This window comes from Manacus candei, unplaced genomic scaffold, assembly GCF_025592945.1.
Source record: "Manacus candei isolate 608988 ecotype Guabito, Panama unplaced genomic scaffold, ASM2559294v1 h1tg000023l, whole genome shotgun sequence".
NCBI classification, from domain to species: domain Eukaryota; kingdom Metazoa; phylum Chordata; class Aves; order Passeriformes; family Pipridae; genus Manacus; species Manacus candei.
In genome coordinates, this window is record NW_026138071.1 from 517220 (window position 1) to 530741 (window position 13522).

The 13522-nt window shown below is 40.4% G+C and overlaps 1 long non-coding RNA gene across 1 annotated transcript in view; it reads left to right on the forward strand.

Annotated features, from left to right (window-relative positions):
• Window positions 1–13522, forward strand: part of LOC127470764 (uncharacterized) — a 28901-nt gene that overhangs the window by 14382 nt on the left and 997 nt on the right. The window lies entirely within an intron of this gene.

Here is a 13522-nt window from a genome sequence, read left to right on the forward strand (position 1 = left end):
TCCTTTTGCAAGCCACATCTTGAGGCAAGTGAATAGGCTTAGGGACTGACTGCGTGCCTCCTCCATTGTGGCCCATTAATACAGATCAGGACTATTTCTTCTTTGATCTGCTTTGTCTTCCAGCAACCAGATGTAGGCTCCAAAACAGCAAAAAAATGAGCAACACCACATTTATTCATTTTGCCATGAAGTATTGTCTTTGGGCGAACCTTTGATTTGTCTATGAGTTCTGAGTCTGGCAAAAGTTTCAGTCCTGGGAATAGGCCTTCTCTGTTTTCACTTCACTCTTCAGCATTTATGATTATGTTTTTGCTGTCTGCAAATTTTGAAGTCCCAAAGTCTTTTTTTCCAGTTGACCTGGCTATTTTCTTTCACTTTCTCTGCTAATTGTTTTATGTAATGCTATGACCTATTCTAGTATCCACTTAGATTTTTCCCAAGAAATTGTCTTAGTCAATGAAATTAGTGACCTTAATTAGGCCTTCTAGTTTGGAAGGCATTAGTGACATTGGAACAGGGTGTTTCTGTCTGATTACATTAGTTAGATCAATTTAGAAAGCAAAAGCAATGTGAAACCAAACTCTGTGCTGGTGGGAAGGAAGCAAGGAATGGGGGATCATCTCTATTTGCCTGATAACATTTCCATTGCCGGGCATACTGACACACTCTGCTGCACGTATCATGCTCCAGCAGTGGCTCCACTCTGTAAAGAAACAGCTGTGATGACTTTAGAGATGCCTAATTGATAAAGCACTTTGGGGGATCTATCATCCCATGGAAAGACTCCAGTAAAAGCTCTTCCTTCAACTTGTTAGCTGCAAATGAACCAGTTGCTTTGTTCTTCCTTTCCACTGGCATTGCAAAATCAGATATACTGTTCTTGGGCTGTCACCATCCCTGGTGCATTATTTTGGATTTCTCAATGGTACTATAATGCTTTTTGGTGTTTCTGATGCTGCTGTAATTTTGCTAGAGACACAGGTTTCTCCCTCCATCTTATCACGTGCACACCCTCTCTTTCTGTATTTGTATTGTGTCTCCATGTCTTTTCATGCCAAAGAAAGCCAGCACACTCAATGCAGTAATGCCACGGACTTGAGACAGTCTCTTTAAATATGCTTCAGTCATGTGCTCCTCTTTAAACACTGATTTTAGCCAAGCTTTTACCTAATTTTAATAAACATGAACTACTTAGTTCTGAAACAGCTTCCTGATTTGTGAACTGTTGTCAGTGACATCAAATTTGTCCAAACAACCGGTTACAAATTATTCCATCCTCCCTGCTCACTATATGCTCTTTTAGCCAGAGATCTCTCCTGAACAATCTTTTGGTGATTTCAGTCTGTATGGTACAGCACACATCACCATGATGAACTGCTCACAGCACAGCCATCACCTGGGCTCATGCCCCAGCTGGCTTTGTGTGGTAAGTGATGGAGCTACACAGGCATCCTCACTGCTGGCCCCAAGGGATGGTTCACCAGGAGGAGACAGGGACCCTCTTTGCTACATCATCAATGTGTACAATGTAGGTGAGCTTCTTTAAGCAGCCTAAGGATGGGCTAAGAGAGAACTGAGCTTGGGAGTCCGTGCCTTCCCACCTGCATCTTTCCTACCTACCCATCTCCTCGCTCGCACCACTCGTGGGTGGACAAACCCAGCAGCAGCACAGCTGGTGGTCACTTCCCAGTCACTCACAGTGGTAGGCACAACAGTATATGTCTGGAGCATGGTGCCCAAACTGTTCAGAGGATCTGGGAAGCAGAAGTCAAGGTATCCTAAAGCTTTGTATTGCTTGCCAAATGCAGCAAGCTGGCACAATCTGGGTGCTGTGGTTGCATTCATGTAAATCAGGCTAAAAGGATATTTTCACATCACTGTACACAGGGAAGTAAGAAAAGAAATTCAGGCCTTTTTTTTTTTTACTGTAAATATACCTAGAAAATAAAAGCCAGGCATCATATATTTGAAGAGGGCAGAAGGACCACACTACACGTTACTGCACCAGGGACGCTCACAAGTGCTTTTAAATTCTTAAACAACCTGGCATGGTTTATTTTGAGAATTGAAAGCTCTGCTATCCAGAGATCACTCTTTTCCCTTCTCTAAGAGGATTTCTAAAAAAAAAAACCTTGCCAAAAGCAGCTGTCGGCTAATGTAACACACAGCATCAGTGTGAGAATGGATCCTTGAGTCCTGGCAAAACCACAGTCCTTGTCAGGGACCTTGAATGAAACTGTCCCAGGGAATCTGCCGAGCAAGGCTGCATATTTAGGAAGCTCAAAAGAGAGTCAAAACAAAACCGAGTGGAACAGGAAAAGCAGCACAGACATGTCAAAGGGCTGCCCACATGGCTCAACCAGAGGCCGACCCAAAGCTACTGCCACACAATTGCTTGTGAAGCTCACAAAGGAGCCAGATGCTCCTGTCAAAATTATACCTTCAACAAATCTACATGGGAAACCTGCCACCATCCTGCCTAAAAGGAAGAGAATTGATACCGTTTTCTTGACTAAAATAATATCTTTTCAGTGAATTAGCTGAAGAAAGAACAAGCACTGTTTGTTTTGGACAAGTATATTCCCAAGCATGTCATCCCCACAAAAGATCTTTCTTTTGCACCTCTTTCATGCGACCCTGAAAGCAAATATCTAGTGGATATGATCAGGCTAGCTCCACAACTCCAAACAAGAAGAGTGAGCTGGTAGCAAGTGGGGTTCTTCCGTTGCTCTGAGCTAATAGATATTAGGAAGAAAAATGCAATTCTTGTCTTGGCTGACTTTGAGATGTACTTAACATTTCATTCACAACATGTTGCTTGTAACCACAAAGCTCAACAAGGCAGTGCATATCATTGGCCTGTTTCAGAGACAAGAGGAAAACGCATTGCCCGAGGTCTGACCGCATGTCACAGCAACAGGGGCGCAGACGGTGAACCTGAATTTCAGCCACTGGGCCTCATCACCCCAGTCCTTCCCAGGGTGTTTTAAACATTGATCAAAATTTAAGTTAGTAGAGGGTGTGCCTGAATCAGCTCATGGTCTCACAGCTTGTCCTGGTTCTCAGATTAGTTGTTCTAATTATCTACTCCACAGGCAAATATATATTGACTCTTTCTTTATCTCAGGCTTGGGGCCAAGCATGATTCAGAAAAACAGTCAGCTCTGACTTCATCCCAGAATATGCCACACATCTAAACTGTAAATATTGCAGCTTAGCTCTCAGTTCAGAACACGGGTAAGCAAACTCACCTAGTGTGACTGGGTGGTTTCCTTCTCCTTTGTTTTTAATTTCAGAAGAGGGACATCTTAATAAAGCTTACAAAATCCCACGAACCACAGCATGCAGAACTGCATTTCTGCAGCCATGTTGAGTCTGTTCAATTCTGGGTACTAGAAGAGGAGGAGACATTGCCAGCCTTTCAGCCTCATCTTCTTGGAGACAGGAAAGCCAAATAAGCTCAAAACTAGTCTAGGAAATTTGGTGGGGCAAAATGTTTGAAATCAAAACTCGGATTTGTACACTGTACTTCACAACATATAAAAGGGGATTTTTGGCACAACCTCATCTCAGCTCTTCTTTATATTTTAAATTATTTTTCAAAATGAAAACATTTAGCATGGGGAAAACTTGGCAGTCAGTAAGTACAGTATCTGCCGCACAGAGTGTGCTTTATGTATTACCTATCGATTAGATTGTGTGGGCAGTGCACCTACCTCATCTCTGTTAATAAAGTGCAGATAGTTTAACAGAGTTAACTAGATAGTTAACTAATAACTGAGCTTTGCTATGTTGTCTAACAATTCCCATCACTCAGTTCTGTTCACTTTGCCTTCCAGTGGCTTTTGCCCTTGCCAGAACCTCCAACAATTCTCTACATGGGAAAGAGACATTAACTGCCAAGTCTGGAAATAACTACATGAAATATTAAATGTCTATCTCGACAAAATTGTAAATGCTTGATGAAGAAATAAAAACATTTTCTTGATAAACATAGATGATGCAAAAAATCACAAAACTGCAGAACAGTGAAACAAACTATGCATGTTAATTTATCATCACTGTTAACATATAGCTCATGTTTGGCTGGGCTTTTTGACTTCTTTTATTCATGCTGTAGTGGTTTCTTGGGGTGGCAATAGAGATTCTGATATTTTAGAAATTAAATTAATAAAAATAATAAATAAAGTGTTTGAACTTGAGTAGAAACATATTTAAGCAGTCAAATATGACCTCAAGTTATCATTATCTTGTAAATTATGAACACCTGAAAAAAAATTAACCCGTAAATTTAGATGGAAATTTAGGGGGGAAATCTCTTACATCTTTTCATTCAATATATCTGAACTAGGTGCCTTCTAATAATTTCAAAGACTATCTCTGGAGCTCTTGTGGACTGAAACTGCCCACTCTCACTTGGTCATTGAATTTTTTAAAATTTTTATTTTTAAAAAAGTGATGGAGAAATAGACGTGGAAAAATATTGAGCAGCAAAACAAGTGTATGGGTGTTTGTAAGAACAAAAAGATTTTTGTCAAGCTTCATATGTGTAGGGAAGGACTTCTGTTAATTAAAAACAAATCCAGAAAATTGCAGCTGAACTGGCAAGAGTCTTGCAAGTGCTTTTCATTTCAAAATTTGTTGATAATTAAAACACAACAGCAATTCAGTTAATCTTGTAAGGGAAAGACAGACAATATTACTTTTGGATGTTGAATAGATAGGTAGATAAACACCTAAAAATGAGAAAGTTATTCCTAGAGGGGCTAAATAGGAGCAGATTAGAACTGAAATATTTCAGCAGAAGCTAAGCATGTCCTTGACAGAAACATTTTTCTAATATTAACTCTATACTGTCCAAACATATTCTTTCAAAATCTACACAATTTATTTGTTGGAATAAGGCCTTCAAAATCATTTGTGCAAGACTGATGTAAAGGTATCTGGGCAAAAGTGTACCACTCCATGAGTTTAACTTTTATCCATAGCTCCCATCTATGCTACCTCTGTCTTATTTAGTAGTTGCAAATTATTTTTGTAGAGAAATCACATCACAAGTGGTCCTTCACAGAAAATGCAAAGAGAAGATGTTATAGACAGTTTTTTATTTGTTTTTGTCTGCTTGGTCCTTTTTTTATCTGCTGTAGCAGTGTATGTGTGCCTGTGCACATGGATGTTTGCAGGCATGGCAGTGCATGTGAGACATAAGACATTCCGAGGCCAGTTGGGAACGAAGCCAGAGGCAGGGACAGCCATGGTACCACTGCCCATTTCACAAGTGGGGCACTGCTCTCTTCTTCTGCTCCACAGTCATTATTTACCTACATCCCACACAGTACTGCAAGTTTATGCATTCTTATAGACTTCTTTTCACGTTGTGTGTTAACTTAGCGTTTTATTGATCATTTGGGAGCAGAATGAATGCTAATCATTAAGTTTTATATGAATGTTTCTATTACATGAAGCCTTATAGCACGTGCTGAGTTAAGGGAGGTTGCCTATGTAAATGAAAGATAATTCCACATTAAAAAGACATTTTCTGGAGCATCTTTATTCAGTTACATTTCAGCTGATCTAAAGGGCTCCTATGAGCACTAACACAGAGGGGTAAGGCTTAGGAATGTAAGTGCAGATAATAGTTTGCTAGGCCAGGATACTATTTCTCTGCCACGGATTTCAAAAGGACTTACTGTACATACTGGTTCTGGCATTTGAAATTCCAGGCTTAGTTGGGGGATGGGGAGAGATGGAGGAAAAAGAGGATTTGATGCAAACAAAACATTTTATGTGAAAGGCAGATTCCTTTTTGTTTCCATGTGCCATACAGTCAGCATTTTTTGAGTCTTTACTGGTGCTCTCACACAAGTAAAGTGACTCTTGAAAAATGCACCATTACAACTTAATATATCCAGTATGTAATTTGTACTTAAGAGAAAGATATTTAGGACCATTTGCCTCAGCTATGAGACTTTCAGCTGCACAGTGGGAGGCAGTGCTTCAATGAAACCTTTGTTTTTAATCTTCTGATACAGTCACTAAGGCAGTTGGCTGGCTTTAAAGTTACACCAGTCTCCTTTTTAATCTGGGGTTTGCAAGCAGTAGTTAGTTTGGGGCATCCACTAAAGCATATCATTTCATGGGCGGAACTACCACTCTTTTTTTCCTCTGTTCAGTAGGATGCACCAAAATCGGTGTCTAAAAAAGAAGAAGGAAAATGAAGAAGAAAGTTGCCCGGGGAGCACACGTATTCCTGGGGATGCTGTCCCAGCCGGCACATGCAGTGCAGAGCAGTTCACTCATGTTTACTTTGTTTCCTCCTCTTCCTAAAATTAGATTATGTTTCCCCGAGCGAGCACAATGATGCCAAAGCCGGACAGCCCTGGGTCTGAATCACTTCAAAGCAGCCCCCTGTTTTCAGCCAATGTCACCCGTCTGCCGCAGCCCTGCGGAAAGCACATTGCTCTGCATAGCAAGTTGGGTGGCAGCAGGTCCATAATATAAAACTGTTGCCTAGTGTTCCTCTAAGCTCTGCCCTCCTCTGAAAAAAAAAAAAATCCCTCATAATTCAGGCAACAGCTGGAAAGCTTAGCTTAATGGTCTGTGCTTAAATGTGGAAGGTCACAGGGTGCTGATCTAAGGAGCAGAGAAGTCTTGCTCAGCCGACTGTTGACACTTAGTAAACGGAGGAGGAGGGGACTGTGTGTGCATCTGAGAAAGCCATACCCCGGCCGGCAAAGAATAGGAAGCAACTTCTATTCAAGATTTGCAGGGGTCCTGGACCCAGTAGGGAAAAGCAACAAGGCCCTTCACTGCCTCTAAGTTACCTTGTATTATAACAGGATTAAAGTACATTTAGCTTCTCTATTAGCATACTTTAGCCCCATTTAGGCTTACTTGATGTTTCCGATGGCCTTTGATCAGCCTTGCATGGTGCTGGTCAGCTTCAGGACACAGCAGTCAAAAAGCGAGACTGTGAAATTATCCTGATGTTGAATCTCACAGGAGATATTTCTGGCTGTTTTCATTCACTCACCCCCAATATTCCAGTTTCTTTCTCTCTCTCTCCCCCCCCTCCCTCCTCACTCAAGAAAATAATTTACTCATTGTTAAAAAAAAGGGGGGGGTCAGAGGAAGAAAGAGAGAGATATTAAAAGAAAAAGGTAGCTTAGTGACCAGTAATAATTAGTTCCTTGTTTGAAATGAGTGCTGGCTTGTGTGCCAGTGCTGAAGCATCTATGAAAAATACTATAATTTCTACAGTGTCTGGCTTTTTATTGCTTACATTTGCATATAAATTAAATCCATATTGTAGCTTTAAGGCAAGCTAGGCTTAGAATGCTGTACAGCTCAGGGTCCTATTGTTTTACATCTACTCTCTATACTGTGGTTAAATGAAAAGGGAGGAGAAAGTAAAGGAGGGAGAAAGTCAGCTTGGTAGCTTTTTTAATTGCTTCTCTGCCAATTATGGCCAAATTAATATTTAAACTTTCTAGTGCTTTGAGAAAAATTGTTTACAGAATCCACTTCTTGATGTTCAGTGCCCCCTGTGCCTACAGCAATATCTATATTGGAATCTTTTGTCAAAGAAAATGAAAAATAATTAAAGATAAATACTGTTCTCTTTTAAAATATTTCATGGAAACAAATGCTGTTAATTGAACCGTAAATATTTCAAATATAAGAGTGATCCTTATTCCCAACAGCAGCCTGAAAAGCCATTACCAGACAACATTTTTTCACCTGATACTGTTTATGTGCACGAAAAGATCCTGTATGGTTTACTTCACTCAATCTTATTTTTGTCTTCCTCCTTTGCTTTGCGCTGCCGTCTCTGCCTGACCGACTTAGGTTGGCCGCTCTGAGTTCCCGTTTCAGCGCGGCTCAGAAATCCACAGGCTGCTAACGCTAACACATCAGGGCAGAGCCTGGGAAGACAAGAGACATTTGCAAAGATGAGTAACAAGAAGCAAATGGCGCCTCAAAGTCTCCCTTCAAAAATTCTTTAATGAGATACAGTGCATATTTTTTTTTCATTCTTTTCTTGGGCTAATGCCTAGTATGTACCAACCACTGGGCCGCATTTTTAGGAAACATCTAAATCAAAAGTCAGAAGATTACATAGGGACATAAGAAAATCTTAAGATGGCAGGAGGCCAGGAAGCCCAGCTAGGCCTATCCTTTCCTCCAGTTAACAGTTGTTCTCCATAATATACTCTTTTTCTCCCGCTCTCTCTCCATATGCTTCTTTCTCTATTTGAAATCTGGTCAGATCGGTCGCTTCTAGAGCAGCATCTGGTAGCTTATAATATATACCCTCTGGAAAAAAAAATGTATTACATTTGTACAGTGCAAGACCTCGCTGGAGCCGTGTCCCTCATCCTCATATTTGACATTAGCTCTAATAACTGCAGCACTGCTCCCTGCGGTTCCCCCCAGAGCCCTCTGCAGCTCAGCGAGGTCCCCTCTTAATCTTTTCTCTTTGCGAGGGATACAGACCTAGTTTCACTAACCATTTTGGAGCCTCCAATCTCGAAGTCATTATGGGACTTTGTTGTACTATTTCCATTTCTGCAATATTCCTTCTGTAATTAGGTAATCAAGACTGTGCATCTTTCCCATGTGGCCTTTTGAGATCCATTTTATTTATCAGTTTATTTATCTCTTATTACACATTTTAAAAACTATGGGTCCTGTACCATCAACTAGGCACATTGCTAGTCCTTACACTGTCTGGTTGCTATCGTAATTTCCTATTTCCTCTTGCCTGTCACCCATTTGCTTCTTCTGTCTGAATTTTGCAGCTGTTCATATTAATAAAGGATGTTACAAGTGCTTGTATGCATGGTGAATTTTATGGATAGTCTCCTATGGACACCAATGGCAGCAACTGACATGGGTGAACGTGTTGGTGGGATTGGTTTAATGTAAGTCTTTCTGGACTCAGATAGTCCCTGGTCATGGGGTTAGATCATACCTCATCCAGAGAAGTCCTGCCCTGTTTGTGTGTGTCAGCAACACCAGGCTGGAAATTGAACACACTGCTGTGCAGCTGATTTCACACGCAAAAGGACAGAGCTTGCCAAGTCTACCTTAACACCATAAAGATTCTTCCCAAGGCAATTGACTATAGCCTGGGCTGTGCTGCAACAATAAAAGTCTCACTTCTTATTTCCGTCGCAGTAAAATAATTGCCTTTGATTTGTAGATGCCCATCTCTATGTCCTGGTCTTTTTTATCAAGTATAAAACAAACTTACAGTCTTTCCTTCATTATTCTTTGGATAGCTGAGACATAGTTCCATTTGTTTCCACACCTATCATAATCTTATACCTACCTTTAGCCTCTGCCCATTGGTGGGTGAGCCACTCCTTTACTTCAGAGCTTTGGGTTAAGCTCAAGCTGTAGTTTGATTGCAAACTTCTTTCCTTTCTGCTGCTCAAGATTGTCACTGTAAAAAACGCCAAGTTCTGGTCCAGAGGTGTCTGTGTGGTTCCTGGTAACACCTGTTGAGATAACATTTTAGCACTGATCATTTTGGGCTACCCTCAGCCCTCAGAGAACCCATGGGGGCATAGCCTTGGGATAAATGGAGATTGAAAATCTACAAAGGTCCTTCTGCTGGAGACTCTGATGCATTTTACTGACAAGACTCACAAGAACTTGGGGATTAGTAAGAAAATACATTCAGTGCCATTTTGCAGGTGGAGGAAAGCCAGAGAGACCTCCCACTCATGAGGGTTCCTATTCCCCAGGGCCCAAGGAACAGAGGATAGCCCTGCACTTCACCTGTGGCACCAGCTTCATCAGGTTCCACTTAGCCCAGGAGGGGATTTCTTATGGTGGAAAAATGTCCCCAAAATCAGACTGTCCGAGCACTTTAGTTTTTCAGACCTGATTGCAGAAAGGTTTTTTTCTTTGCCACCCAGTGGCTGCCTGTTACAGGGTTAATTCCATGCTCCTGTATTCTATACTAAGGGACCTTGTGAGACAGCACCACCAAGCTTTAAGACCATACAGATACTGTAGCTCCAGATTTAAGAGTTAATTTATCTTTTTCCCATATCACCCTACTAGTTATTTGTTTATTCCTGGTCTTATACTTGATGTAGTATCCACCCTATCAATGCAAAGGTGACTGTGAAAATGGCATTTATTAACCTTTTTTTTGCGTGTGTACTGATGCCCTTTTAAAATGTTATCATTTTAAACCTTTCTCTCCCTGTTTCCAAAGAGGGATAGTGAATAAGAGAACAAGAAGTGTTGGCAACACTGGTCAAGGCTTCAACCATAACCAGACTATTTTGAGGCTTAAAAAAGTTTAGTTCCTTGTTTGCCATTACCTTTGCTCCTTTGGTGTTTCCTGCTCTTGCTCATGATGGGCTGAATCAGATCACAGGTGCCCCATATTCTGCAATATTTTCAAAAGAGGATCCACTCAAAACTGCACACTCTTGTGAAATTTTCAGTCTCCACTTACTGACCCACGATATTAAAACAACTCAGACAACTGCATTTTATAAGGGCAAAATAAATTGAGCCCAGACTTCGCAGCATTTTATATCCCCCTATGAGTGGCTTCAGTGTTTGTTAGTCCTTCAAATTTTAGCTTTGTGTGTGTTACAAACCCCATCTTCTGGCAGTTTATCAGGTGCCTCCAGTATGGGTTTCAAAATAGATATTAAATACTGCTCTCTCACCTTATAGCTGCAGTCATTTCCAAATGTATTGAACAGCTTTTAGGCTCTTCAGCCGTCAAAGATTATACACTGAAAATAAATTACTCAGCCGGGTGCGTTGTTTCTAGGCAAACACAGGCAGTGACAGTACCAGCAGTCCCTGTGTTTAAAAGCATGTAAAACATTTTCTCTTTTTCTGTGCTTTACATTTTGGCTCAGATAAATCCTCTGCACAAATGAGGATGTTGGCAAAGATGTCCTAAAGTACCAGGGCTGTCAGCCCAGTCTCTCACCCTTCATGCTGGGGACGAAACCCCTGGCATGGGAGAAAGAGCCCTGAGGAGTAGGATGTTCCAGAGGACATGGAGAGCACCTGGCTGCCACCTCAGGCAGAGGAACTGTCCCCATTTCATTTCCCTCTGCTCTTGGAGACTGCTGGGCTTTGTGCACTCTCCAGGTTTAATTTTGATCCTCACAGAAAACAGTCCACAAAATTTCGAGTGATCTTTTACCAATCACTACAACTTGAATTCTTTTTTCTCTTTTTTTTCCTCCAAGAAAAATAATTGATGCTTAGCAGTATCAATTAATATTCCAGCAGTATCAATTAATATTCCAGCAGTATCAATTAAGATTTCCAGCATCAGGCAGCTTCCTGAGGTTTCCCTTAATTTTAATTTTCCATTTTGTAATTTCTCATCACAAGAACCACATTGTCCACTGCATCAGTGTATCACACTGCTGTCCTTCAATGACAACAGATTTCCTCTGAATTGCTAAATTCCACAAGACTATTCACAAACCAAGCACCGAACTAGAAACTAGGCCAGAGGTTGTTTTATTGATATCTTTCCTTTCCACAACCCACAATTCCTAGGAGTTTCCATACAAAACTCACATAATTTTGTACTAACGCTGAAAACAATATAGTCAAGAGCTGAAATTTGGCTGGGATAGAAGCAACAACAGTTCATGAATACTGCATCAGTTTGTTGAGGGCAAAAACTTGTATCCTAATTAACATAAACAGTCACAAAATATCTCAGATATCTTTAACAATCAAAATGTTGAGCTCCAGGTCTGCAAGAGTTTTTTCGCAGAGAACAGAGAGAGAGGTACAACTACATTTTCCTCATCCTCATAGGTTGAAGCACCTTTTTGAGACGATTTCTTTCCTGAGAAGGAGCTCAGAAGACAAGTTTAGGTATCTCCCTAACTTTTAGCTACAGCCAGTATCTTGCTATGGACAACTGACAAATAATCCATAATTCAAACATGTTTCCACAATTTGTCTAACTGTTTTGACAGAATGAATTGAAGGGGGAAAAAATCTGCTTGCAGGCAAACTGCAAACATAAAAGATGACTACATTTCTTTAATTAAAAACTCAGTGTAAATACTGCTCTTGTTGATATAAAGTACATTTGTGAAGCAGAAATAGTTTAAATCAAAACTTACATATAATAAATACAGGGACAGGTTTCTCACTGTGCATATGATGCCTTTATTATCACTAAATACAAATCTGATTTATTCATCTTTTAATAGTAAGGATTGGAGAATTGTTGTCTTCTTTTTATTTTAATGTGCCCTCAAAGTCAAGAAACAGGTTTTTCCTTCTCCTATTTTGTTTTACTTTCTGGATATTTCACGAGTCCTTTGAATATTCTTGATTCTGCCTGGGTTAAAAGTGGGAGAGATGTCACATGCTCATTTACTCTTGTTCTTTCTTGATCCCCCATTACTTTATCATCTCCAGCAGATCAGAAGAAGAACAGACTGTCTGACATGACATGCTACACCTTCCCTGATAGGTCAGGCATAGCAATAAGGAAACTCTTTTTCTTCAGAGAAAGTTTCCTATTTGTAAGTGTTCCCTACATTTCTTGAGGACACAAACTCTTTTTCCAGGTCTCTCATGTCAGCACTGATCAGTGTTAACTCAGCTTCTTGGAGAAGGGTCAAAACACTTTCAGGGAAAGAAATGCCAGTATGGCTGGATAATTTGCAATTTTCTAATCCTTGCCTCTGCAGTTCAAGGTAAGTAGATACTCAGTATTGCATCACTGTCATGCAAATACCTTAACTTGTGTTAAATTTAGAGTAAAGGGACCCACTAAAGGTTTGTGGCTTCAGCATTAAGTATCAGTTTGTTCTGGTTAATATGAATACTGGAGATGTAAGGAGAAAAATCCCTTGAAATAAGGAGTGTCCCAAGGGATATCTCAAAAATAGATGCTGCCACTTTTATTAGCAAAGTACAGAAGAAAAGGGAGAAAAATAAGAGAGGATTGAGAAATTCGCTAAGAGAGTTCTAAGCTTAAATTACAGAGCTGAGTTTAGGATATTTTGAAATCTTACATGGCAGAACAATTTCACTTTCCCACACTAATGGCTGTCTCTATCTGTCAGCTCAGAGTTCAATCACATATTCACAATAAAGTGTGGGTCAAGTCCTCGTATGTCTCTGTCTTATAGTCTTATTCTTGGCTGACAAGTGCTACATCTAAATCAGTGTATGGCATTAAGGTATAGCCTGAAAGCAGACTGGAGAGGTAAGACCAGTACAGGTGAGAAATGCTTCTTGTTCCCCCTAGCCCTCAACCTCGCTCAAACCACTGATACTCAAAGTCACAACTTCCAACATCACTTATCTGATCGCAATTCTACAGGTGAAAGTGTAGCTCAATAGTAATACTGTAAGGGACTTATTTGGGCAAGTTCCTATCATCTGGCCTGAGTCAAAAGATTACACACCAGTAATAGAAATTTATTCAGAGCAAAGATACCCTGACATAATAAGACCATCTTGCTTCATGTAATTGTAATTCATGCATCCAGAGACA